Consider the following 24838-nt stretch of genomic DNA (forward strand, 5'->3'; position numbering starts at 1 on the left):
AGGCCACCCAGTCCAGGGTTCAGGACACAGGTAGGCAGGCCCAATTCCTCAAAGCTGGTCAATCACAGCAGGAAACCAGAAAGTTCTGGTTCTATATTTTTGATTATTGTCTGAAGAGGTGTTTTCAGAAGCAGCTTCTCTGGGCTCCATTTGCAGCGGTGGCTCCGTGGGGCTCCGGTCCCATGGGCCTGGTGGCAGAGAAGACACACTCACCTGCCCAAGGACCTCAGGGGAGCTCTGGTGGCGGGGGGCCAGCTCAGCACTGGTGCTTTGGGCTTGGGTCCTCATGGGAGTGGCGAGTGCGAAAGCGGCAATGCATCCCAGCAGGTCCATTCCTGTGCCCATGATGCTGCAATGTGCCCTCCTCATGCCCTGTGAGATGTGGCCCAGATCCAGGGAGCTGGCAGAGGCAGAGTTGGTGGTGGCAGTGGCTCCATGGGACTCCAGTTCCACGGGCCTGGCAGCAGCGAAGACACCCTCACCTGCCCAGGGTATCTCGGGGGCACTCCTGTGGTAGAGGCCTGTTCAGTGCCAGCACCACAGGTTCAGGTCCTCAAGTGAGCATCAAATGTGAAGATGGCGATGCATCCCAGCAGGTCCAGTCCTGTGTCCCCGATGCTGCAGTACACCCTCTTCCTCGTTCACTCTGGGACATGGACCAGATCTGGGGAGGCAGCCAAAGCAGAGGCAGCCAAGGCAGCAGCTACGCTCCGTGGGATTCCAGTCACACAGGCCTGGTGGCGGCAAAGACACACTCGCCCACCCAGAGACCATGGGGGTGCTCCAGTGGCAGGGGCCTGCTCAGCACCAGCACTGTGGGCTCCAGTCCTCAAGCAAGCAGCGACTGCGAAGGTAGCAATGCATCCCAGCAGGTCCCACACCCATGATGTTACAATGCACCTTCTTCCTTGTGCCCTCTGGGAGGCGGCCCAGATCCAGGGAGGTGGTGGCAGTAGTTGTGGGGGCAGGGGCAGCTGGGGGGCACTGAGTCGCTTCACTCCCCCAGCCTTGGACCAGCCCCTGGCAACAGAATGGGAGGTGGGGGCTGGAGGCGGTGGCTTGGGGATGGCCTGCCTCGCTGGCGGCCTGGAGGCACTCAGGGCTGCACGGTGGCGCAGCCAACCAGGAGTGTATGTTTGATTGGTTTTTCTCACTTTAATTTCTTCTTGGGACCAGAGAATTCCTCTCCCTCTGTTCAGGGCTCCCCATGTTGTATTATGTTGAGTTCTAAGTTGGCTATGTCAGGGATCCCCTGTAGCTGGCTGTTATCTATCCACTATCTTAGCTCCACCCCCACAAGGTAAATTTTTAAAAATATCTGAATCCTTTACTCCTTTGATCTTAAACCAAAAATAAGAGAAAAAGGAATGTGAAATATATAAGAAAATTACTATTTTTACTTATTTATCAAAGACAAAGCCAGCAGTAATGCCTGTGCCTCTTAATTTTTTGTGTGTGTCTTAGGTTCATTTGTTTTTCTGATAAAAACCTATGGACTTATACCCTTGGAAATGCATCACACATATGTGAAAAATTGTTCTGTATAATTTTAATACTATAATTCTTTGAAGCCTAGATTAAGAACCTTAAGATTTCTTTTAAAAATGAATTGTGTGACAATATTAATTTTCAGTTTGAATGGACTAAGCAACTCATGGAGATGTGACTGGATCATAGAAATTCTATAATCAGCAGATGAATGTACCATTCAGAGTTGGAAGCCAGTTGTAGAAAATGTGTCACTGAGTCAGATGTTTGGTGGGAATTTCTCTCTCTCTCTCTGTCTCTCTCTCTGTCTCTCTGTCTCTCTCTCTCTCTGTGTCTCTCTCTCTCTCTCTCTCTCTCTCTCTCTCTCTCTCCCTATTTCTCTCTTCTCTCTCTTTCCTCCCTCTCTCCTCTACCTCTTCTTTCTCCTCTCTGTCTTTTCTCTCTCTCCTGTCTTTTCTCTCTCTTCTCTCTCTCTCTCTCTCTCTCTCTCTCTCTCTCTCTCTCTCTCTTCTCTCTCATATGCACATGCCTTTCCTCTTTGCTCTGCTTCTTGGCTGCCATAACATGAGCAGCTTTGTTTCAACACACTCTTCTTTCGTTGCATTTCTGCCCTGTCATTAGCTGGCCATGGACTGATGTCTCTAAAGTATTGTGCCAAATAAATCTCTCTTCTTTTAAGTTGGGTGCCAGATATTGTGTTCCAGCAACAAGGGAATTGACTAGTTGTTTTCTTTGATTTCAGTTTTCTCATCTCTAAATTTAAAATATACATATGTCAGAGAGTTGCTGTAAGGATTAAATAAAGGCTTAGAATAACATCTGGTACATAAAAAGTCTTTGTTTAAGTAATTTTAAAGTGCAAAATATAACAAAACACAGAATTTTAAGGAAAAAAATTGTACCTTGGCCATACAAGTGGAAGACTTGGAATGTCCATTCTTGATGAGTGATACAGAGTATTGACCTGAAATTGGTTGATAGTGACCTATGTGGAGCAGGAGCAACCATTTAGCTTATAGGCACCAAGCTTGATTGAACTAGATACCACCTCTGCCAACTTCTTTCCCAACTCTCATCTTCCTAAGGACAACTTTCTTCAGGCTTTCATTACAGAAGCCCACAACCCTCTCCAGCTCTTTATTTTTTATCTCAGATTACTTGTGTCCTATGCTACTTGTCCTTTGGTAATGTGAAACAGCAGGTGTAGAAAACTAAAGAAATGCATGAGAGAGAAAGATATTATTATATATTCATAAAGACTCAGAAGTATTACTTCTCCAGGTAAATTGATTTCTACTTCATGTGACTTCATGTATATTCTCTGTCAGATAGAGGCTAAGGGCCTGTTAGTTTTTCAAATGTTTATTTACCAGTGTAAGTACTTCTGTGGTAGGTCTAGAATTGGTGGAGCCTTGCACTTGGTGGAGTACAGAAACAGCAGGATTTATTTCATTGAATGCTTGAAAGAGTGATGTGTTGTGAAAACTACTACTAGAGGAAGGAAGACAAATGAGTTTTCCTAAGAAACATAGGATTTCTGAGTAGGAAATTTGCATAATCCCATGTGTGAATACTTAGGTATACCTCATATGTTACTAATTTTCTAATCATATCATGAGCTTCATCCATGCTGGGCCTGACTTAAGTCATATGAGTTGGTTGGGCCAGCATACACAAAGCTTTCCAAACGTCAAAGGCCCCTAGTCTATCAGAATCTTAGAGATACAAGATATTCTGGATTTTTCCAGTGTCCAACACACTGTGCCTCCTTAGGGAGTGGAGTCTGGTGATGAGTCAAGGTCCAGAGTGGAATGTAGTCTAGTTGTCCCTTTCATAGCAAATTCTGTTGGACTTTTTGCCAAGAAAGTTGAATAAATGCAGTTAGAACTCCAGGCAGGAAATTAGAACTGCAAGGGAACAACTCTAAGGACCTTATACAGAATTTTGATTTAAAAAATATTTTAAGTCACAGAATTTGGGCAAAATTATTTGAAGCTTATTTTGTTTTTATTTTTAATTACACACAAGAACACAAGAAAGGAATGCCATAACGTTTTTTTCAGTTCCAAATGTCCTCTGAAGGTTCTAATTGGGACTTGACAACAAGCCTTGAAACTTCTAAATGGTGACTAATAATTCTGGGATTCTTTGGCAGTCTTCTCCTGGCCACCAGTTTTTACAAATGCAACATCTAGTGGTACACTCTGTGCCTTGGGAAATGAGATTTTTAACCAGTAGCAGGGTTGTAACAGGCTCCTACTAGGGAAGCAAGAGTGACAAAAGAGTGGGCTTTGGTGTTCATAGTGGGAAAATGAGGCTTGGAATGTGTCATACCTAAGTTTCTGTTTTGTTCTGCTGGAAGCTGTAGTAACTAGGACTTTTTTCTAGTCTGCCACAGCCCATCACCACAGATGCAGAAACACCCATCCCAATTCCTAAAAGTTGAGTTTCTTGATTTTTACATACTATGGAGCAAGTAGAAATAAACAGGAAATCTACTATATTGAAATGTGTTTTCTAAATATTAAAATGAATTTGTGATATATTTCTTTTCACATATTAGATTACAAGATCCGGTAGCAGATCTCCACTACTGTGACTATGAAGTATGTGATGACCATAAATGAAAAAATTTATAATGGAGCTGTTGGAATGGGATAGACAACCATCTGTGACTTCCATTGATAACAAAGTCACAGGTACCGCCAACACCTCTATGAATTGCTGCTTGTTTTTATAATTGCAGGAAATATCACCTTACATTGCAAACTGAAGTTAAAGGTTAGTGAAGGCAAAGATGTGTTTTCTCCATTCGAGTTTTTGGAGTCCCTCTGAAGATGAACCTTATCTATGGAGATCATATTGAGAATTCCTTAGCTTAGAGCCTCTGAGCAGGAAAAATAGAGAACGCAGTCTTGGCTACCATCTTGGCAAATTTGTAGAAGAGAGTGAGCAGGAATCTCATAAAAAGGAACTAACTGTCCAATACTAAAGCAATCTCTGATCCCTTTGCTTTAGACCCTAGGTTTGCTCTTACATAAAGCACAAGTGATGTGCCAGGGGCCAGAGACTGCTGCTCCCTTAGCTTTTATTTATTTATTTATTTATTGTCTTTTTACTTTTTATCGGTACTGGGGATCGAACTCACAACTGCCTGCTTGCAAGGCAGGCGCTTATGCCGCTGAGCTAAATCCCCAGCCCCGGCTTTTCTTTTCTTGCAATACTGTTTTCTCCAGTGGGTTAGACAGAGGCAGAGTTAGAGATACCTCTGCAGCTGCATGCTAAGGCATCACCTCCCCCTTCCCACCATGTTTAACTCAACTGAAGGTACCCTTCCCCAGAGAAAGCTGCTGCCTCCTATAAGAAGTGATGATGCTGAGAAGCATAAATCTAAAATTGTTTGACTTCCTACAACACGATGTTTTCAGGTTGTATTAGCCCACTAATAAAAATGTAAAGCAGCTGAGATCGACTAATAGGGCTAGAGGAAGGAGTGGAAATTTCTAATGAGAGATAAGCCAAGCTGGATCATAAAAATGAGTGAGCAGAGATTTGAGGCTTGACTCTTTTTTTATGCACTCCTTCTATCTAAACAGGCCACATGGCTTTACGGATAAACATGCAAGCTCTGAAGCCACAGAACCTAGTTCTACCTCCCAGCTTTGCATGTCACCAGCTGTGCAATATTGGAAAAGTTACCCTCTCTGTACCTGTTTCATTATTTATAAAATGATGATTAAAATAATACCCAACCCAAGAGCTTATTGAAAGAGTTAAAAGAAGGCACTACAGTTAAAGTTCTCAAGATAGTGCCTAGTACACAGTGTGAATTCACTATATATTAGTCATATCATAATATTTATAATAATAATTAGTGATACTGGTTACTGAACTCAGGGATTTTACTCTGAGTTACATCCCCAGCCTTTTTTTATTCTTTATTTTAAGACATGCTCTTACTTAATCACTAGTTTGCCTAGACTAGGCTCAAGCTTTCAATGCTCCTACTTCAGGCTACCAGAATGCTAGGATTAAAGGTGTGTGCCACTGCTCCCAGTTTAGCTGTTATTATAGTATTGTTGTAGTCAGAGTTTGCAAGGAAATAACTTAATACAGGACATATAATTTATGGAATTATTTTATAATAGTCACACAAAGAGTTAAACACAAAAAGTGCAGGAAATCTGTCCACGCACAAAGAACCAAAAGAATACAGCTGAGGGCCTGGATCCCATGGCAATACTCTGCATGAGTCCAGCTAAAGACCTAGAGCCATGAGGATACCTACCACAAGTAACTAGAGACCTAGAACCCACAACAATAATTCTTTTTTTTAAATTTTATTTAACGAGAAAAGACAAAAAAAAAAAAAAACAGTGAAAGGGTACAAGTTATACAGATTTACAGAAAAAAAAATGAACAGTAGGAAATCACTAGTTAATGGATTACATATTGTCATCTTAGAAATAATTGTTCAAGTCACAAAATTAAAGCTTGTAGAGTAGACATTCCAACAATGATACTGCAAACAGTTCTGTTCAATGATCCAATAAAACTCTGTGATATCATTTTCTATCTTATACACTTAAATATACATGCAGTTATATAGTTTAGAGCACTTTCTTTTCCTCTCTTTTGTACAATGACTATTACACATTTTGCGTTTCATTGCTCCCACGGTTCTTATTGCTTTTTTGGAAGAGAGTAAAACCAAATGTGACATAACAGAACAGAATTGGTCGAGTCAAAAGGGTGGACATAATAGATAATGTAAAAACATAATACAAGGTGATCAACAATGGTTACCATAATGCCTCCCACTATCTCTAATAGAATTGCCTATATCATTAGTTATAATACAATTGAACAAAACAGTAAAGAACAAAACCGACAAAACCAAAACATTAGAGACATTGTAGGTCTTCAAAAGTAGATAAAAGTCAATGAGAATGGGCGTTATAATGAATCTCATTATCTTCACAGCTGATGCCTAAACTTTCGAACCTGATACTATCCAGCAAAACAGAATAGGGGAACATCAGTCAAAAACAAGATGGTGAGAGTAATACAGGGCTTCAAATCGAGATAATAGAAAGTCAAAGTGGGTTACTATAATATATCCTGCTATTTTTTTCCCTTTAATTAAACGGATAAAAATTAAAAAGTAAATAATGGAGTGGAGATTGAGATAAAAGAGGGCATAACAGCAAAACAGCACAGATCAAAACATAACCATTTAAGCAGAATAGTGTTTCACTACCAGATAATCCCGACCCAAAAGTAGTTACCATATTGACTCTTTCCTTGAAATCCTTGAGTATAACTTTGTATACTGTAGCATTAAGTATATCAAAACAATGTAAAACCATTTAAGAGAATGACAGCATTACAGAGTATTTAGAATCAACTAACAGAAAATGAACAATGGTTTCTGTATAATCTCCTTGTCTTTAAAAGGTTTTTGCTTATACTATCGTACATAATAAAATCCAATAAGATACAACCTATTTAGACCATTGGAGACAGAAGAACAAAAGCTAGATGAGACTTCAAAACAAGATGATACTAACTCAGTATTACCTATTAAGATGTCATTTTCTCCAAAATAGCTGTTCCTATCATCTAATCTTCTCTGTCTCATTTCTGTTGAGCTCTTTTTCTGTCAGTAGCTGTCAGCTTGTCTTCTTCATTTTGTTCTCTGCTCCATTCGTTGTGGCCTCCCAGCCACTATTTCTGGGTTCTTTGTATTTTTCTTTTTTTAGAATATCCTGCAATTCTTTCTGTAGAGTTGAATTGGTGGTTGCAAATTCCCCCAGTTCCTCTTTATCCTGGAAGCACCTTGTTTTTCCATCAATTTCCAGGGACAGTTGTGCAGGATATCTCAATCTTGGCTGGAGATTATTATCTTTCAAAGCTTGAATTATTTCCCCCCATGCTCTTCGTGATTTGATGGTTTGTGCAGAGAAATCTGCTGTAATTCTGATGGGTGTTCCCTTGTAAGTGGTCTGTTTCTTGTCTCTGACAGCTTTTAATATTCTGTTCTTGTATTGAATTTCTGGAATTTTTATTATTATATGACTGGGTGTTGCTCTGTTTGGGTTGTAGGTAGCTGGGGTCCTGTATGCCTCATACTTCTGAGTATCTTTACCTTTTGCTAAATTAGGAAAATTCTCCTGGATTATTTCTGTGAGTAGCTTTTGTAGTTCACTTGTTTGTGTCCCTACTTCTTCTTTTATGTTCTTAATCCTTAAGTTATGGATCCTCTTATCATCATCTTGTCTTTGTATTATTGCTGTTTGTTTCTTTGTTATTTTTAAGAAGTTTTTCACTTCATTCTCCCATATTATAAGTCTGCCCTCCCGTTCAGATAGTCTGTCCTTAGTTTCTTTCAAGCTGTTATGCCAGTCTTGGATAGACTTCTTAGTTTCTTGGTAGTCCCTTTGAACCTGCTTCACGTACTCTATGCTTTCTCTGTTTTCTCCATCAAACAATTCTCCCCTCTTTTTCTGTTCTTCCATTCCACCATCTGTTTTTTCCTGGGTGGTGCTTAGCATTTCTCTAACTATTCTGCATACTTCTAGTTCAGGTTGTTGATAACTTCATTCCTGAATTGGTCTATGAGGCTCTCTATATGGCACTTTATGTCTATTGGTGCGGTATCCGCTATTGCCTGTTTCTCAGAATTGGGGGCCGAGGAGCCCTTCTTGTTGCTGCCTCTTCCCATAATCTCCGTTCCTTATATATGCAAGCTTACATAGGAGACCCAGCTTCTCTCCCTGTCAGCCACAGCCTGATCGAATTGCTCTGGTTAGGTGTTCCCACCCACCGCAGCACACCAGGAAGTTGCAGATCAGGCAGCCTGCGTGGGGCCCGCCCCTCCGGGCCACCGTCAGGCTCTGGGATCTGGGTTGGGCCAGCCTACCCGGTCTGCCAGCAGCGTCATGCAGGCCAGGCACTTTTCACCAATCCCGTCCGAGAGGGGGATGTGTGGCTGGAGTCGCCACCTCGCCCTACTCCCACAGGACTGCCCCGGCCCAGAAAGTCCTCCGCTGGAGTCAAACTGTGGTAGAGTGTCAGTTTCTCTCACTCACCTCACCACAAGTCAGTGTACACCTCCCTGCCCGTCCTGTTTTCGACTCCATTCGCAGACTCCTGTTCTCAGAGCTTCCGCGCATCTCTCTCCTTGCCGAGCCGATGTAGAGGCAGCCAGCCGCCACTCGGCGGGAAACCCAAATCGCGGCTTCCAATGGCGCGGGGTCCAGCCTCCACACTGAGGCTTTTCTGTTCCTGTTTTAGCACCAGGACTGCATTCCAAGTTGGTTTCTCTCAGCCCAGTTCGTTCCTGAGTCAGCAGAGCATATCTCCACCGGCTTATGTCTCCTTAGTCCGCACCATTCCTGACTTCTGAACCAAGCCTTTCAGAGAGCCTCCGTAGTATCTGCTATCTGTCCAACATGTTCTCCCGGAAGTCCCCACAACAATAATTCATGCAAGTCTGTTTCACGGATCCATGCTGGGAAGGCCCAAAGATTAGTGGTGGAAACTAGAAAGTCTGTGCCAGCAGAATGAAGGATCTGTACCAGTAGGTTGAAGGTTCTGTACTGCAGCAAGGAAACAACACTCAAAATAAGGGTCAGTGTTCCCCCCAAAAGTACCACAAACATCCTCAATGACAATGAGGTCCTGAGCTCCTCTGATGACAAGAGCCAAGTTCATATTAGGAAGGAGTCCTGACAAGCTCCTCCAGAAGAAGCAATGGTAACAGGAAAACCAACACCCAGGAAAACCGACAATAGCACTTTTTTCTCTCCAATTCTACCTTTTATGTTGGCAACAATCCTCAGGTGGGTCACCCACACTCAGCAGCACTATGATTCAGTTCAGTTACAAGTTGATCATTAGTGTAAATCTACCACAATCCACTCCTGGTGAACTTGATAACCATACACATTTCCTTAAACCATAGTCTCTAGTGGATGATTGTTAAAAGTTAACAAGTCTTGGTTTATTAAGTTTTACATTAATATAACTTTTATTATGCTCACTCTCACATCAAAAGCAAAATATATGAAGGGTGACCAAAATTCAAGGTTAAAACCACAATATTTTGACTAATTAACTTAATTATAAACATCTAAAATGACATTAAAATAATATTAAAGGAACTATTATGATCACAGTACTTTCTTCCCATTAAGTTTTTTGACAGGGCATGACAAGACTAAAAAACAAGGATCTCCTGCAACACTTCCCTTTTGGTGAAAGACTTCAGTTTAGTTTCCATTGTGCTGTCCTTCTCAACAACCACATTCTACTCTATGTCATCCTTGCAATATACAGTTCCACTAGAGCCTTCTCTGTGGCCAAATATGTCAAATAATCTTGCTGGCTCTTTGTTCTTAATTTAAATAGGTCTGGTCAAATGCACTCAACCATGCTACAATCAGTAAACTACACTGAAATTTTTCTATCACTCAGGTAATATCTTTAAACGCAAAGTGCAAAACAACTTCCTGACAAAGCACAATATACTACCTGGGATCCAGCAGCTAATGCAGTCCTCAATAGAAGCCTCCTGAGATTCACTTTAACTGGCAGCATTTCCATTAGTACTCTGATTTTCCAAGCTCTGACCAGAGTCTCTAATATAGTTTACAGCTTATAAGGGCTGTCTTTTTGGCCAGTCTCTCAAAACCTTTCCAAATCAATTTCTAAGGCTCTTAAGCCACATAGCGAGGCAACATCACAGCAATGGTCCCACTCCTGGTACCAATTCTGTGTAAATTTTGTGTTGAATACTTCCCTCTGATTGCTGATACAAAATATCTGATGCCCAAAATTAAGGGAAAATAGTATACTTAGCTCAGTTTGTGGAGGTTTCATTCCATAATCAAGGCTCCAAAACAGCATGGCACACAGCAGAGAAAAACAGTTTATGGTAGCAGAAAACATCAAAATCAACAAGAACATAAAATACACAAGAGAAAACTCTTTTTATTCCTTATACTGTTTGTAGGCTAACCAACCTAGAGTAGGTATAGCACTCACACCCATAATCTCAGCAATAGACAATTAATCAATTGCAAACTTTAGATTCAGCTACCTCTGAAAGCACAACTCCATTACTGGATGAGGTCTTTGTGTGTGTGTGTGGGGGGGCATACAGCCACAAACTATAACATGCATGCTACCACAAAACAACAGAGTTGAATGGCAAATGTGGAGGTCCAAATTAAGCTCCTAGCTGTATAGTGAGTTCTCTGACTTTTGGCAAATAACGATGCTTTCTGAGATTCAGTTTACTTATCTTTGAAATGAGATGAACAGTACTACCTGATTTCACAAGATTGTTGTAAGGATTCAGTGAAACAATATGTGTAAAGTGACTGGTATATATGTAGTATACACCCAGTGTTAACTATCATTATTGACCTATGGGTGGCAAATATGGAGACTACAGCACATCTACCAGTCAGTAGTAGATAAAGAGAAAAAATTGGAAAGACAGACAAGATATTATTTTTGGTGGTTTCCTTTAGAGTATAGAAGGTGAGAAGTTTCCACAATTATGTTATGATATTTTTAAAACTTCTTGAATTTTCTGTAGAATCATAAAATTAAAGAAATACTAATGGGTTATCAGTAATCATGGGTCACCCATGATCTCTTTATATCTTTCTGCACTACAAAGGGAAAAGTCATGAATTGGAACATTTGGTCAGAAACATTTGGTTTTGAACACTTTTAAGGTGTAGAATCCTTCTGAGGTATATAGTAAGATTGAAGAACTTGGGTGCAGTGTGTGCATGTGTGTGTGTGTGTGTGTGTGTGTGTGTGTGTGTAAAGCTGTCACTTTGTGAAGGTGAAGTGACAGCCATTTAGGGACCCTGTGAATGGCACTGATCTAGCAGAATGTTATTGATAGTATATCTCAAATTAAAAACTGGGTCAAGCTATGTCAGAATCCTTTGGAGGGGATATTAGAAAATACAGATCCAAGGAACCCAATCAGGACAATCAGGATAAGACTTTATGTAAGCCCAGGGACTTGTATGTATACCTATTCTCCAGATCAGTCTGAGGTACCCTAAATTGTGAGATACACTATGTAATAAAATTGAACTTTATGTTCCAGACACAAGCTCAAATTCCAATTCAGCTGTATTGAACCCTCTATCTTTCATATGTATCATTACCAATTTGCTGTTTGAACTTAGTGTCTTGATTACTTTTCTCTCTCATTGTTGAATTATATACCTGATACCCAAAGTTAGGGAAGGGAAGGTTTATTTCTTACAGGTTGGAGGTTTCAGTCTATACTCAGCTGGAAGCAGCAGAGTGGCATATTAGGCCACCCTCCTTGACCAGATGCAAACATCAAGGCATGAACTGATGAGAGAAGAGAGAGAGAGAGAGAGAGAGAGAGAGAGAGAGAGAGAGAGAGAGAGGAAGAGAGAGATAGACCTTCTTCCCACCATTATATTGTTCCCACCATTATGTTGTATTAGCTCCACTCCTGGACTGATACATCACTCATATCACTAATGCCCTCATAGACTATGAGCCAATCAAAATGCTAGAATAAATTGAGTCCATGACTGGATGAGGCTTTTAGGGGACATTTAAGCAAATCACAGCATTCCACCCCTGTCTCCCCATCTTTTTTACAAAAGACATTTAGTTCATTTCAAGAATTGCCATACTCCTAAAAGTTTCAGCATTGCTGAAAAGTCCAAGTTCCAAGTCTCCTCTGAGAACTACAGCAAACTCTTAACTGTAACCCCTCATGCAAATGAAACAAGGTTAAACATTTGAAAAATATAAAGGCACAAGATAAACATTGCCATTCAGAAAGTTACAAACAGGTGAGTACAAAGCATTGGAAAGCAAGTCCAACATCCAGCAGGGCGAACATTTAGCCCTGGAGTTTCATGCCCAGCATCTGAAGCAATATGGTTGGGAGCTCCAAAAGGCTTGAGTGAGTCCATTGCCACAGAACTTTCAGGGGTTTTAACTCCCATAGCTTCTTTCTTGGCACATTCTGCTCAATTCTTGCAATTTTCCTTGGATGATCCACATTTCTGGCTTTTCTAAACTTTTGGTGTATCCCTTGCACCTTTGGCTTCTCACTTGCAAATTTACATATTGCCTTCTCAGGGGTGCAATTCCTAACCTCCCAGGCCCTGTGCAGTCAATGTGGAGGATTGTGCATTTTCTTTAATCTAGAATCAGCACCACATGATTGCCACCAAGGTCCTGGAGCTTGTATGCAGGCTTTCCTTTTACTTGGCTGTAGGGGTCAAATACCTGGATCACTCAGCTCTCTGAATCTGATTATGAGAAACAGCTTCTCTATGCCTCTGCTATTCTGGAATCTGGTGTGGTCACCACCATTATGGAATCTCCTGTGACTTCCTTTGCCACTCCAGAATGTGGCACTCTGTGGCTTTCTCCTCTGAGCAAAGTCTTTCACTTTCATCAGTTTGAAGCTGCAAAAGTTGAAGACCCCACTGCTTCCTGGGATGCCCCCAGACTATCTGTTTTATTTCTTTATTCCTTCTCAGCAACTGAAGTCTCAACTCTATCTTTGCAGGCCACAGATTTCTGGCCAAAGTCACAATGTTTTAAATCATCTTGCTGGGCTCTTTGCTCTAGATTTGCAACATAAATCTGGCTAAAAGCCCCCAACAAAGCCATGCCACTGCCTCAACATTCAACTGCCTTGAAATTTCCTTTGCCAGATTAATCAGTCCATTGCCCTTAATTTCAGTCTCAGACAAAGTCTCTGGGCACAAGAAAAATGCAGACAAACTTTTTGCCAAGCCATAAAACACATTGTGTGAAGGCCAACAACCAATGCAGTCCTTCTTCCTAGCAGAAACCTCCTGAGACTAGTCTTTACGAGCAGGCTTTCTCTCAGCCTTCTGATCTCCTGAGCTCTGACAAGTATCTCCCTACAGAACAGTGTAAGCTGTTACAGCTCTGTCCATTCAAGCAACATCTGTGAACCTTTCCAAACTCTTCTCACAAGCCATTTCCAAAGGCTTTTCAACCACATGGTCAGGTATAGTCTCAGCAATGACCCTGTTCCTCTGGTACCAAATTCTGTCTTGGTTACGTTTCTCTCTTGTTGTTGAGATAAAATACATGATGCCCAAATTTAGGTAAGGAAAAGTTTATTTCTTACAGTTTGGAGGTTTCAGTCCATACTCTGCTGCTTCCAAGTGGCATGGTGGGCCAACCTCCATGGCCAACTGCAAACAACAAAGCATGAACCAGCAAGAGACAGAGAGAGACACTTTCTTCCAAATGTTACACTGTATAGTAGCTCCACTCCTGGATGGATACAGCACTCACTTTGCTAATCCTAGCACTAGACAATGAACCAGTCACAAATGCTAGGCTCAGTTGCCTCCATGACTGAATGAGTCTTTAGGAAGGCATTTAAACAAACCACAATACCTAATATCACTTGTTACTGAACAGTTGCAGTTGCACAATTGCAATCTCTCTGCCTATAGGCAATGCAATAGCATCTTTTCCCCCTTATGTACACAGGCCTGTGCCATTAGTTTTGATAGTCTGCTATTTTTTTTGTCATCTTTGCTCTCCAGTCCCCTGTCATGAAATAGCTTCCAATTCTCTTGCCTAAGTATGACTGCTAGGTGGTTGCAATTTACACCTTAGACCAATCAGGGTACTGGCATTTTTACTTGTATATCATTTCATTTGGCTCACTGCTCTTGTAAAAGCCTCTATCAAGGGCACCCATACACTCAGATACTAAAGCTTATCCAAGTCTCAAAGTGCTTAATAAGATGGAAGATTTGATAATAGTGATCAGCTAATGGAATTGCTCTGATTATTGTACAAGAAAGTGTATTAAATCCCTAGCATGGTTAGTAGTTGGTGCTACTGATACACAATGGTGGTTTAAGTACAAATTATTACACTAAAAGATACAACATCATTAATATTCCTCAAATGTTCTGCCTTGATTCAAATACTCTTATCCTATCATTCTTGCCATTTTTATGAGTTCTGGAAGTCCTTTGTCATGAGTGTCTTTATTAAAGTTGTGATTTATAAAAAAATATGGTGAATGCTACTACTGATTACCACCTAACAGGAAATGGACTTATAAGACCTTATAGTGTATCCTTATCCCCCCAATTCAACAAATCTGGCACCATCTGACTTCTAACTCTTTCCCAAAGTCAAAACAACCATGAAAGACAAACATTTTAATTGATTCAGGCCCCTGGGGAAGCCTAGACAGTGCAACTGAAGACACTCATGAAAAAGAACTTCCAGAAGTGCTTCAGAAAGCGGCAAGAAAAATAGAACAACTGTGTTTGAAATCATGAGAATTTTGTGGGCAGTTAATGTCAATGTGACTTTTACTGTTATAGTCCTTTTTTAACTAAACATTCATCATATTTTAGGTCATACATTGTATATTCAGGATCTTCTTTCCTGATTAAGTGAATTTTAATTATCTCCCAAATTCAATACTGTTTCTAGGCCTCAGTGTCTCCATCATAATGTCAGGAGGGGATGGTTAGGTGTAAAATCTCTGAAGTTCCTTCTATTCCTATGATATTAGAATTCTTTGTGAGAAGCTATCCAACAAAAAACTTTGTGTTGGCCTTGGGGAAGATGACTGGGTCACTGCTAGGGAACAGATGGATCTGAACAGAGTCTTGAAAGACGAGTACAAGTCTATCTGAATTTATTGGTATAAGAGTTATTCTTTCCAAAGCAACCACAATTTGACCTCCCTTCTGAAACTTGCTGAGAATTTGCAACTGCTTAGCTGTCTTCCCCATCCACTTCCCCACTGTCTTCACCTGTGAAATAATCTTTATTCTCAAATTCATTCCTCTCAAAGGCTTTCTTCATGCTAGATCTCACTAGCTAGGGTAGATATCACATCTCTCTTTTACATGTCCCAGCTGAGATTTTAAAAGCAAGTAAGAGCTATTACATCAGTATGGATAATGAATGACAGAAAAAAAATTACCTTCAAACTTTGATGTGCATCAGAAGCACTTGAAGACTTGTTAATCACATGATTACTTAAATGCCACACCAAATGTACCCAACTAGCATCTTTGGGGCTAGGTATTGGGCATCTACAATAGGTAATATGATTTAGATGAGTCTCCCCTAAAGTCCAAATGTAAATTATTTAGTGTTGTGGCATTGTGAGATGCTATAGAACTTAACAAGGTGAAACCTTGTCAGAAATGCAATTTTTTTAGTTCCTTTGCAAGCCTACTGAATGAGAAAATATGCTAATACAGTTTGTACTTTTGAAAAAGTTCCATGTGTTTCTGACATGAGTTCATGCTTGTGGGCCACTGTTTAAAACAATATCACACTATCACATTTCATCATTGAATGCCACATCGTAATGGCTCTGAGTCCTCATCAATTGCTGCTAGAAATAAAAGTCAATTAACACTGCTTCATGAGGTGATAGAACCCCCAAAGTTAGGTTTACAACATTTTTGTACAGAAAATGTTTAGGCATATTTTTTAACAGAATGGTAAATATGGAGATAGTGGAGGTGCATGTGTCCACAGTTCTTGGGCGCTCTTGGTCAAAGGATTGAGTGGGGATGCATAAATGTCAAATACATTAGGAGTCAGATGAAGCCTCATCTTTTCTAAAAAGATCATTATGAGGGATGTTCAAACTGAGAAAATAGGATAGCCATAACTGCAAAAAGTTTCTATTATCTCATTACTGACTCAGAAATCTTGCCAATTTATATCATTTACATTCAATTTCTGGCAGCACATGGTGAAAGATTAATGTTCTGTGTTTTCAAATATGAATATGTGAGAGACATTTTATAATTATTATTTTTATTTGTCATATATTTTTATATGCCAAGTACTGTATTGAGGTCTTTGCACAGATCATCTCTTTAAAATTCTTACATCAGCCTTATGAGTCATAAAAGAAATTGAGACTCAGGAAATTTTGCCCCCGGTTACATTGTCAGTAAGATTTGGAGCTCAGATTTGAAACTAAGTTTGTTTATCTACAAAGCTCTTACTCTGAATTATTCCTTCATTTACTTGCATGTTATCTATCCAGATATTTTCTGAATAGTGAGACAGACATGGTTTTGGTACTGTGTAGACAGTATTGAACATAAATAATAGCTAAAATATCCTGATTCTAATAGAATCTTCACTCTAATATGTAAAACAGATAACAAACAAATGAAACTGTGAAGTATGTAATATGTAAGATAATTGTAAGTACCAAAAGAAAAGCCATAACATAATGTGTTTGGAGGTAAAAATAAGGTGCCCAGGAAAGATTACAAAGTGACACTGAACAACAGTCATAAGGAAGAATTGGGGCAATCACATTTGTATCTGGGAGAAAGGAAAGCATTCAAAGCAGGAGAGAAAGCCAAGGCAAAAGCTCTGAGGTAGAAGTTATGCTGTACTAGATGTGATGGGTAATATTGGTGGTAAACTTAATGGAATTGACAAAAGCCTAAGAAATTAGAAAAATACACTGCTGGATGTATCTATAAGGATGTTTCTGAAGATAATTGCTTGTGAGATAAGAGACTGAGGGGAAAGCCCTACCATGAATGTGGATGTCACTGTCCAACAAGCCAGGGGAACAAGTGAAATAAAAGTGAAAGAAGGGAAAGCCTGTTAGCCTGTTCTCAATCTCTCTCTCTCTCTCTCTCTCTCTCTCTCTCTCTCTCTCTCTCTCTCTCTCTCTTTCTCTGTTTCTCCCTCAAATGTCATGAAATGGGTAACTTTATTCTACCATATTGGCCACCAAAAATGGGACCAACTCAACATGGATTGAAAATCAGAAACCATGAGTCAAAATCAATCTTTCCACCTTTAAATTGTTTTTCTGAGTCATTTTATTCACAGTGATAGCTGAATAACACTGTACCTTATGTCCAATACTGTAGAACAGGAAAGTAGAATTTATGCCTGATCCCTAAGCTTTTTGCACTTGTATTGTTATTACAGGTAGGGACCTGAAATATTATAAAATGAATCTTTTGTGATGGTCTCAGAACCATAAACACATTAAAAATCATTCACTATACATTTTGATTGTGTGAATTGTATGACATGAAGATTCTATGTCAATATATTTTTTGAAAAGACAATGAAGCTTAGACTACAGAGAAGCAGTAAAAATTGAAGAAACAATAAAAGTGCTGATAAATAGGATTATATTATTATCTGCACAATAGTTGTTCTTTCAATCAGGTATAGCAAAATAAAATGAAATACAGAACATTTTAGAACTTATCAAAACAAAATATTGAATAGAGCAATACCATTAATCAGAATAGAGTAAAACAGTAGTGAAAATATTTCCCTTCAAAGAGATGGTAGAAGGAAATCCCCCTTATTTGCTATATTACATGTGGTCAACCTCCCAAGAGATACTTAGATCTCTGGGTCCCATTTGCTAATGCAGGGGGAGGTGGAATGTTTGATTCTTAGTCCATGTGCTGGTAGGCTCATTACTGCTTAGCAGAGAGGCAAGTTGGTTGCTTTGTTTCCCAGTGCACTAAGTTCCAACATGGCACAGAACTCAGGAGTCCCTGGTGGTTCTCCTCCTGGGGTGGCTGCAGCCAGAATTTTATATATATATATATATATATATATATATATATATATATATATATATATATTTTTAATTTTTTTAAAAATTTTATTTAAAAGAGAAAGAAAACAAAACAGTATAAGGGTACAATCAATACAGAATTTCAAAAAAACAGTGAGAAATAACTGGTTAATAGATTACATATTGTCAACTTTAAAATAGTTGTTCAAGTTACAGGATTAAAGCATACAAAGTGGACATTCAAACAGTGAGACTGCAAACAATTGTGTTTTGTGATCCAACAAAAACTTAGTAATATGATCATCTATCTTAACACACCTAAACACACTTGCAGTTGTATTCTTTAGAGCACTTTTTAAAAAATTTTATTTAAGGAGAAAAAGAAAAAAACAGAAAAAGGGTACAAGTAATACAAAATTTAAAAAATAAACAGTAAGCAATCACTAGTTAATAAATTACATATTCTCATCTTAGAAATATTTGTTCAAGGTACAAAATTAAAGCATATAAAGTGGACTTTCAAACATTGAGACTTCAAACAGTTTTGTTCAATGATCCAAAAAAACTGAGTAATATGGTTATCTATCTTATACACTTAGACATATATGCAGTTATAACCTTTAGAGAACTTTCTATTATTTTCTTTTGTACAATGACAATTACACATTTTGGGTTTTATTACTCCCACAGTTCTTATTACTTTTTTGAACAGAGTAAAACCAAATGCGATATATCAGAACAGAGTCAGCCAAATCAAAAGGATGGACATAATACATAATGTAAAAACAAAATACAAGGTGATCAACAGTGGTTACCGTACTGCCTCTGGCTATCTTAAGAAGAATTGCCTATATCATCAGTTATAATAAATTTGAATAAAACAGTAAACAATAAAACCAAAACATTGGAGACATTACAGGACTTTAAAAGAAGATAATAGTCAACCAGAATGGGCGTCATAATGAATCTTACTGTTTTTACAGTTGTTGCCTATACTTTTGAACTTGGTACTATCAAGCTAAGCAGAATAGGGGCAGTCAAAACCAGATGGTGAGGGCAATACAGGGTTTCAAATCATGTTAATAGGAAATCAAAGCATGTTACTATAGTGTATCCTACTATATTTTATTTATTTTTCCCTTAATTAAAAATAAAATTAAAGATATAAATAAAAGATAAAAATAAAAAAGTAAATAATTCAAATAGGAGATTGAGATAAAAGAGGGCATAACAACAAAACAGCGCAGGTCAAAACATAACCATTTAGGCAAAATAGTGTTTCACCACAAGATATCCTGGCATAAAAGTAGTTACCATAGTGTCCCTTTCCTTGAAATCTTTGAGTATAACTTCATATACTGTAGCACCAAACATATCCAATGTAAAACCATTCAAGAGAATGACATTATTACAGGATATTTAGAGCCAACTAACAGAAAATGAACAATGGTTTCTGTATAATCTCCTTGTCTATAAAAGTTTTTGCTTATAATATCACATATAATAAAATCCAATAAGATACAACCTGTTAAGACCGATGGAGACAGAAGAATAAAAGCTTGATGGGACTTCAAAACAAGATGATACTAAATCAGCACTAGCTATTATGATGTCTTGTTTTCTCCAAAATAGCTGTTCCTAGCATCCAATCTTCTCTGCTTCATTTCTGTTGAGCTCTTTTTCTGTCGTTTGTTGTCAGTTTGTCTTCTACATTTCTCTTTCTGCTCCATTCATCGTGGTCTCTCTGCCACAATGAATTACTCCTGCATTATTTCTGGAATCTTGGTATTTTCTTTTTTAAAAAATAATCCTGCAGTATTCTCTGTAGAGTTAAATTGGTGGTTGCAAATTCCCCTCATTCCTCTTTATTCTGGAAGCACTTTGTTTTTCCATCTATTTCCAGGGACAGTTGTGCAGGATATATCAATCTTAGTGGGAGGTTATTATCTTTCAAAGCTTGAATTATTTCCCCCCATGCTCTTCATGATTTGATGGTTTGTGCCTAGAAGTCTGCTGCAATTCTGATGGGTGTTCCCTTGTAAGTGATCTGTTTCTTGTCTCTGATGGCTTTTAATATTCTGTTCTTATATTGGATTTCTGGAATTTTGATTATTATATGCCTGCGTGTAGTTCTATTTGGGTTGTAGGTGGCTGGGTTCCTGTATGCTTCATACATCTAAGTATATTTACCTTTTGCTAAATTAGGGAAATTCTCTTGGATTATTTCTGTGAATACCTTTTGTAGTCCATTTGTTTGTGTCCCTACTTCTTCTTTTATGTTCCTAATTCTTAAGTTATAGATCCTCTTATCATCTTCTAGCCTTTGTAGTATTGCTGTTTGTTTTCTTGTTATTTTTAAGAAGTTTTTCATTTCATGCTCCCACATTACAAATCTGCCCTCCAGTTCAGATAATCTATCCTTAGTTTCTTTCAAGCTGTTATGCCAGCTTTTGATAGAGTTTTTAGTTTCCCTGTAATCTCTTTGAACCTGCATCACGTATTCTATGTTTTCTCTATTTTCTCCATCAAACAATTCTGCCCTTTTTTTCTGTTCTTCCATTCCACCATCTGTTTTTTCTTGGGCAGTGCTTAGCGTTTCTCTAACTATTCTACTTTTATCTTGCTTTAAGTCATTAATAACTTCATTTTTAACTGGAGATATCACTTTATGTCTGTTGGCTCTGAAGATATCACTTTATGTCTCTTGGTGCCATGTCTGATACTGCATGTTTGTCAGGATTGGGGGCCAAAGACCCTTTCTTGTTGTTCCCTCTTCCCATATTTTTTGCTCCTTCCATACAAGCATATATAGGAGGCCCAGTTTCTTCCTTCTTTGGTTACAGTTTGTTTGAATTGCACCAGCTAGGTGTTCCCGCCAACTGCAGTGTTCTAAGGAGACACAGACCTGGGCAGCCTATGCTTGGCTCACCCCTCCAGGTGAATCTACCGAAGGCTTCACTGCTAGGGTGCACCTCCAGGTGCTGGCACCTGGTTTGGGCTAGCCTAGTCGGTCTTAAGTCAGTGGCAACACCCAGGCCAGGCACTCCCCACCAATCCCACTTGAGAGGGGAATATGCGACTAAAGACACTGCAGTGTCCTGTTCCAGCTAGTCTTCCCGGTCCTAGTATGTCCTTTGCTGATGCCTCCTACTCTATGGATGGGTCCCAGATCTGCTCACTCACCACAGGTTGATGCAGGGCTCCCGGCCAGTCCCGCTCTCAGCTCCATTTGCCACTTCCTTCTCTCAGAGCTTTCACACCTCTCTCCTTGCTGTGCTGATTGGGATGCAGCAGTGGCTGCAGGAAATTCAAATTGTGGCTTCCAGTGGCACGGGCTCTAGCTTCTACACTGAGACCTTATCTGTTCCTGTTCTAGCACCAGGATCACGTTTCCAGTTGGTTTCTCTTAGTTTAGTTTATTCCTGGGTCGACAGGGTATATCTGCCTTTGCTTAGGACTTCTCACCCTGCACCATTGCTGGATTTTAAGTGGAGTATCTCAGAGAACCTCCATACCTGCTGCTCACTATCCACCATGTTCTCTTGGAAGAGCCAGAATTATATTTTTGAAAGCAAATTTTGATGGGATGTTGGACATAAGGTTTAAAAACTGAAATCAAAGATAGTCAAAGTTTTTTAGTTGAACAACTTGAAAAGTGGAGATGATAGTAAGTGTTATTGGAAAGTTTATGAGAGGAACAGATTTTTGGGTGGCAGAGTAAAGAGTTCATTCAAAGATATCTTAAATAGCTACAAATTAGATAGGTGACAAAATATGAAGATTCAGTCAGAGATATGAGTTCCAGAGGGTGTTTATAAGAAAGGTCAAAACTTCATATGTCAATTTGACAGTCAAAGACATATAAAATTTTAAAAACCCATAGAGAATAGAAGATGTAGAAAAAAATGCCAAGCCATTCAGTTATTTTATCTTGGACAAGGGGATAGACATCTTTACTATAAGAAAAATAGGTTATTTAATTAATTGCACTGGGAAAATTGGCTTTTAGCATGCCAAAGTTTGAACCTAGACTCATATCTCTCATGCTGCACCAACTTAAATTGAAATGGACCAAAAAAATAAATATTAAAACAGAAACCCTTCATCTGCTGAAAGATAGAATAGGTAAAGCTCTTGAAGACATAGGTGTAGACAAAGACTTTATGAACAAACCCCCCACTACATAGGAAACATTATAAAAAATCAGTTGAGTTCACACCAAGTTAAAAAACTTCTTCACATCAAAGGAAAAAAACAGTGAAGAGAATGGGAACAATTTTTTTTGCCAGCTACTCCTCAGTCAGAAGATCAATATCTAGAATATATAAAGAATTCAAAATATTGGATCACCCTAAATTTGAACACCCAATAAGATGCATATCTAAAATGAACAGACATTTCCCTGATACAGAAGCATGAAACACAAATAAGTACAAGAAAAAAGGTCAACATTGGTCATTTGAGAAATACAAATTAAAACAACACTGAAACACCATTTCACTCTGGAATGAAGGGCTATCATTAAGATATCAACCAGTAACAAATGTGGTGATAAAGGGACACTTCTACATTGTTCATGGGCGTGTAAATTTGTACAATGACTATGGAAATAAGTACGGAAATTCCTCAACAGACTAAAACTAGCTATTTGATCTAGCTATTCCCTTTTAGGGACCTTTCCAAATGAGATAAGTCATCATGCCACAGTGAGACATCCATACCCATGTTTTTACAATTTATGATGTGACAGCAACAGAAACACTGAAATGATATCCTGGATTTGGAGCCAGATTTATTTAACATTTAACAAGCCCTTACAAGTAATCAAATGTTCCTCAAAATATCTGGCTTGAAAGGTCCGGGGGAGGGGGTATTTCATGGGGTTGCAAGGCAGGGTACATAGATAGATTACTTGGCCATCTTTGATTGGTTCTTATAATATGCGTCATAGTGACCAATTATGCATCACAGTGACCAGCTGTTTCTAAGAGATAGAAAGAACCAGAACTGCTATAGGAACTGTTACTTGTGCATCTGAAGTATACTGGCCCAGGTGGAGAGGAATTTTCTGTTACGTTTCCTCCCACCTCTTTTAGTTTCCTTGGCAAATTGTTGCAGGAATATTACATGTGATCTTTTGAGACAAGGCCTAAGTAGAAGCAGCAACATTTGGGCCACTTGGCACCTGGCCAAGATCCCCAACCTCCCAAACTAGTGTACGTGAGGCTTAAATAAATGAGATAAGTGGTATGATTTTAGGACTCCAGAAGGGTCAAAACTCTCTAGCAGAGTTCTTGATTCTGGGGGCTGAGGCAAAGAGCTTCTCTGGGTGGTCCACACCCATTACATCTTCAAAAAAAGAGATAGGACACTGAGGAAAGGTCAGGATATGAGCAGGACCTTGAGAATCACTTCAGTGACTTCTGTAAGTGAGAGTTATTCTGTGTTAATTTAAAAGGTATTATCTCCACAATGACATTTGTGGTAGGAAATAGACAGCGGGAGTGAGATACCTGCAGCTACTGTCTCTATCTTGTTAATTGGGCTTGGAACCAGGTGTCCTCAGCTGTGGCCTTATCTCACCATTTGGGGTATGAATTTATTCTCAGATTGGCATGCCCTGGCCATGCCACAACCTGGCATGTGTGTTGAATGTCCAGCTTCAATGACTTCCAATATATCTTTCCCTTTTATTTTGTTGTTGCACAGTATGGGTAGTCAGTTGAAGCTGGCAGAGCTGTATTACCAGGAATTTATTGTTTTTTTCCCTTTTTATAGGGTTTATTTCTAAGTTGATTCTGACAAGGCAGTGAAGGAGTTAATCTGTAGCTAGAAGAGCATCTAATGTGCCTTGGACATTCATCAAATCGTTAGCATTTGTATGGGCCTTACTGGTTATTTTTTGTTCTCCTAGGGCAAGCATCTATAAAACTAAGGCAAAAACCACAGCTAGTAGGGAGGAATGGGGGAGCAAGTACTTAGGCAAGCCTAAAAAAGTACAAAAATCAAGGGGAATAAATATAAATATGGAGCAATCCTGTGAACTATGTCCTCAGGATTTAACTGTATGTTGACTACTCAACATCTGGAGTGACCAGAATAAGGCTTCGTGTGCATAGTCTCTTCAGAATGAGTTGTTTGGTCCAAATAAGTTCCACAAATTGTCTGGAATGGCTCCTTTAACTCTAGAATGGTGGATCTAAGGCTGGATTTCTGAAACTTGTCATGATAGTCAATATGCACCTGGGTTATCTGTATGTTCAGGAGTGTCTATAAATATAGCTAGTCTTTTAATAAAACATTATGGAGCTGGTCACAAGCTGTTCCTGTAAGGTTATGTTTTATGTTTTAGCTTTTTAAAGCTTTGTGGTCAGTGTGTTGTATGTAGTTTTTATTTAGTCATTTCTGTTATATATGCAGGCCTGTTGTCATTGCCAATGATCAAGTGTAGGAAATATCTTGGGCTAACCTGAGTAAGTATAAATGAGCACTAACAAATACTTGTAACTCCTGTAAGATGTTACTACTGTGAGTCTTTCTACATATCTTTAAATGGGGAGAGTCAACTATATTGAATATCAGGTGGAAGGCATGGCCAGTGACACAGGTACTGAAGCCTGAGTTGGTTGCAGGAGTACAGATGCCAGTGCTGCACCTTGAGCTTGCAGAACACACAGTGGGAGCAAGTCTGGCTCTGACTTAATGGGAGTACTGTGTAAA

General features: G+C 39.2%; 1 pseudogene; it reads left to right on the forward strand.

The window, feature by feature from the left end:
* The first annotated feature begins 576 nt into the window (after positions 1 to 576).
* Positions 577 to 24838, forward strand: part of LOC100714106 (liprin-beta-1-like) — a 69564-nt pseudogene continuing 45302 nt past the window's right edge.

This window comes from Cavia porcellus, unplaced genomic scaffold (genome assembly GCF_034190915.1).
Source record: "Cavia porcellus strain 051 isolate PalLab524CR breed Dunkin Hartley unplaced genomic scaffold, mCavPor4.1 scaffold_3, whole genome shotgun sequence".
Lineage (NCBI taxonomy): Eukaryota > Metazoa > Chordata > Mammalia > Rodentia > Caviidae > Cavia > Cavia porcellus.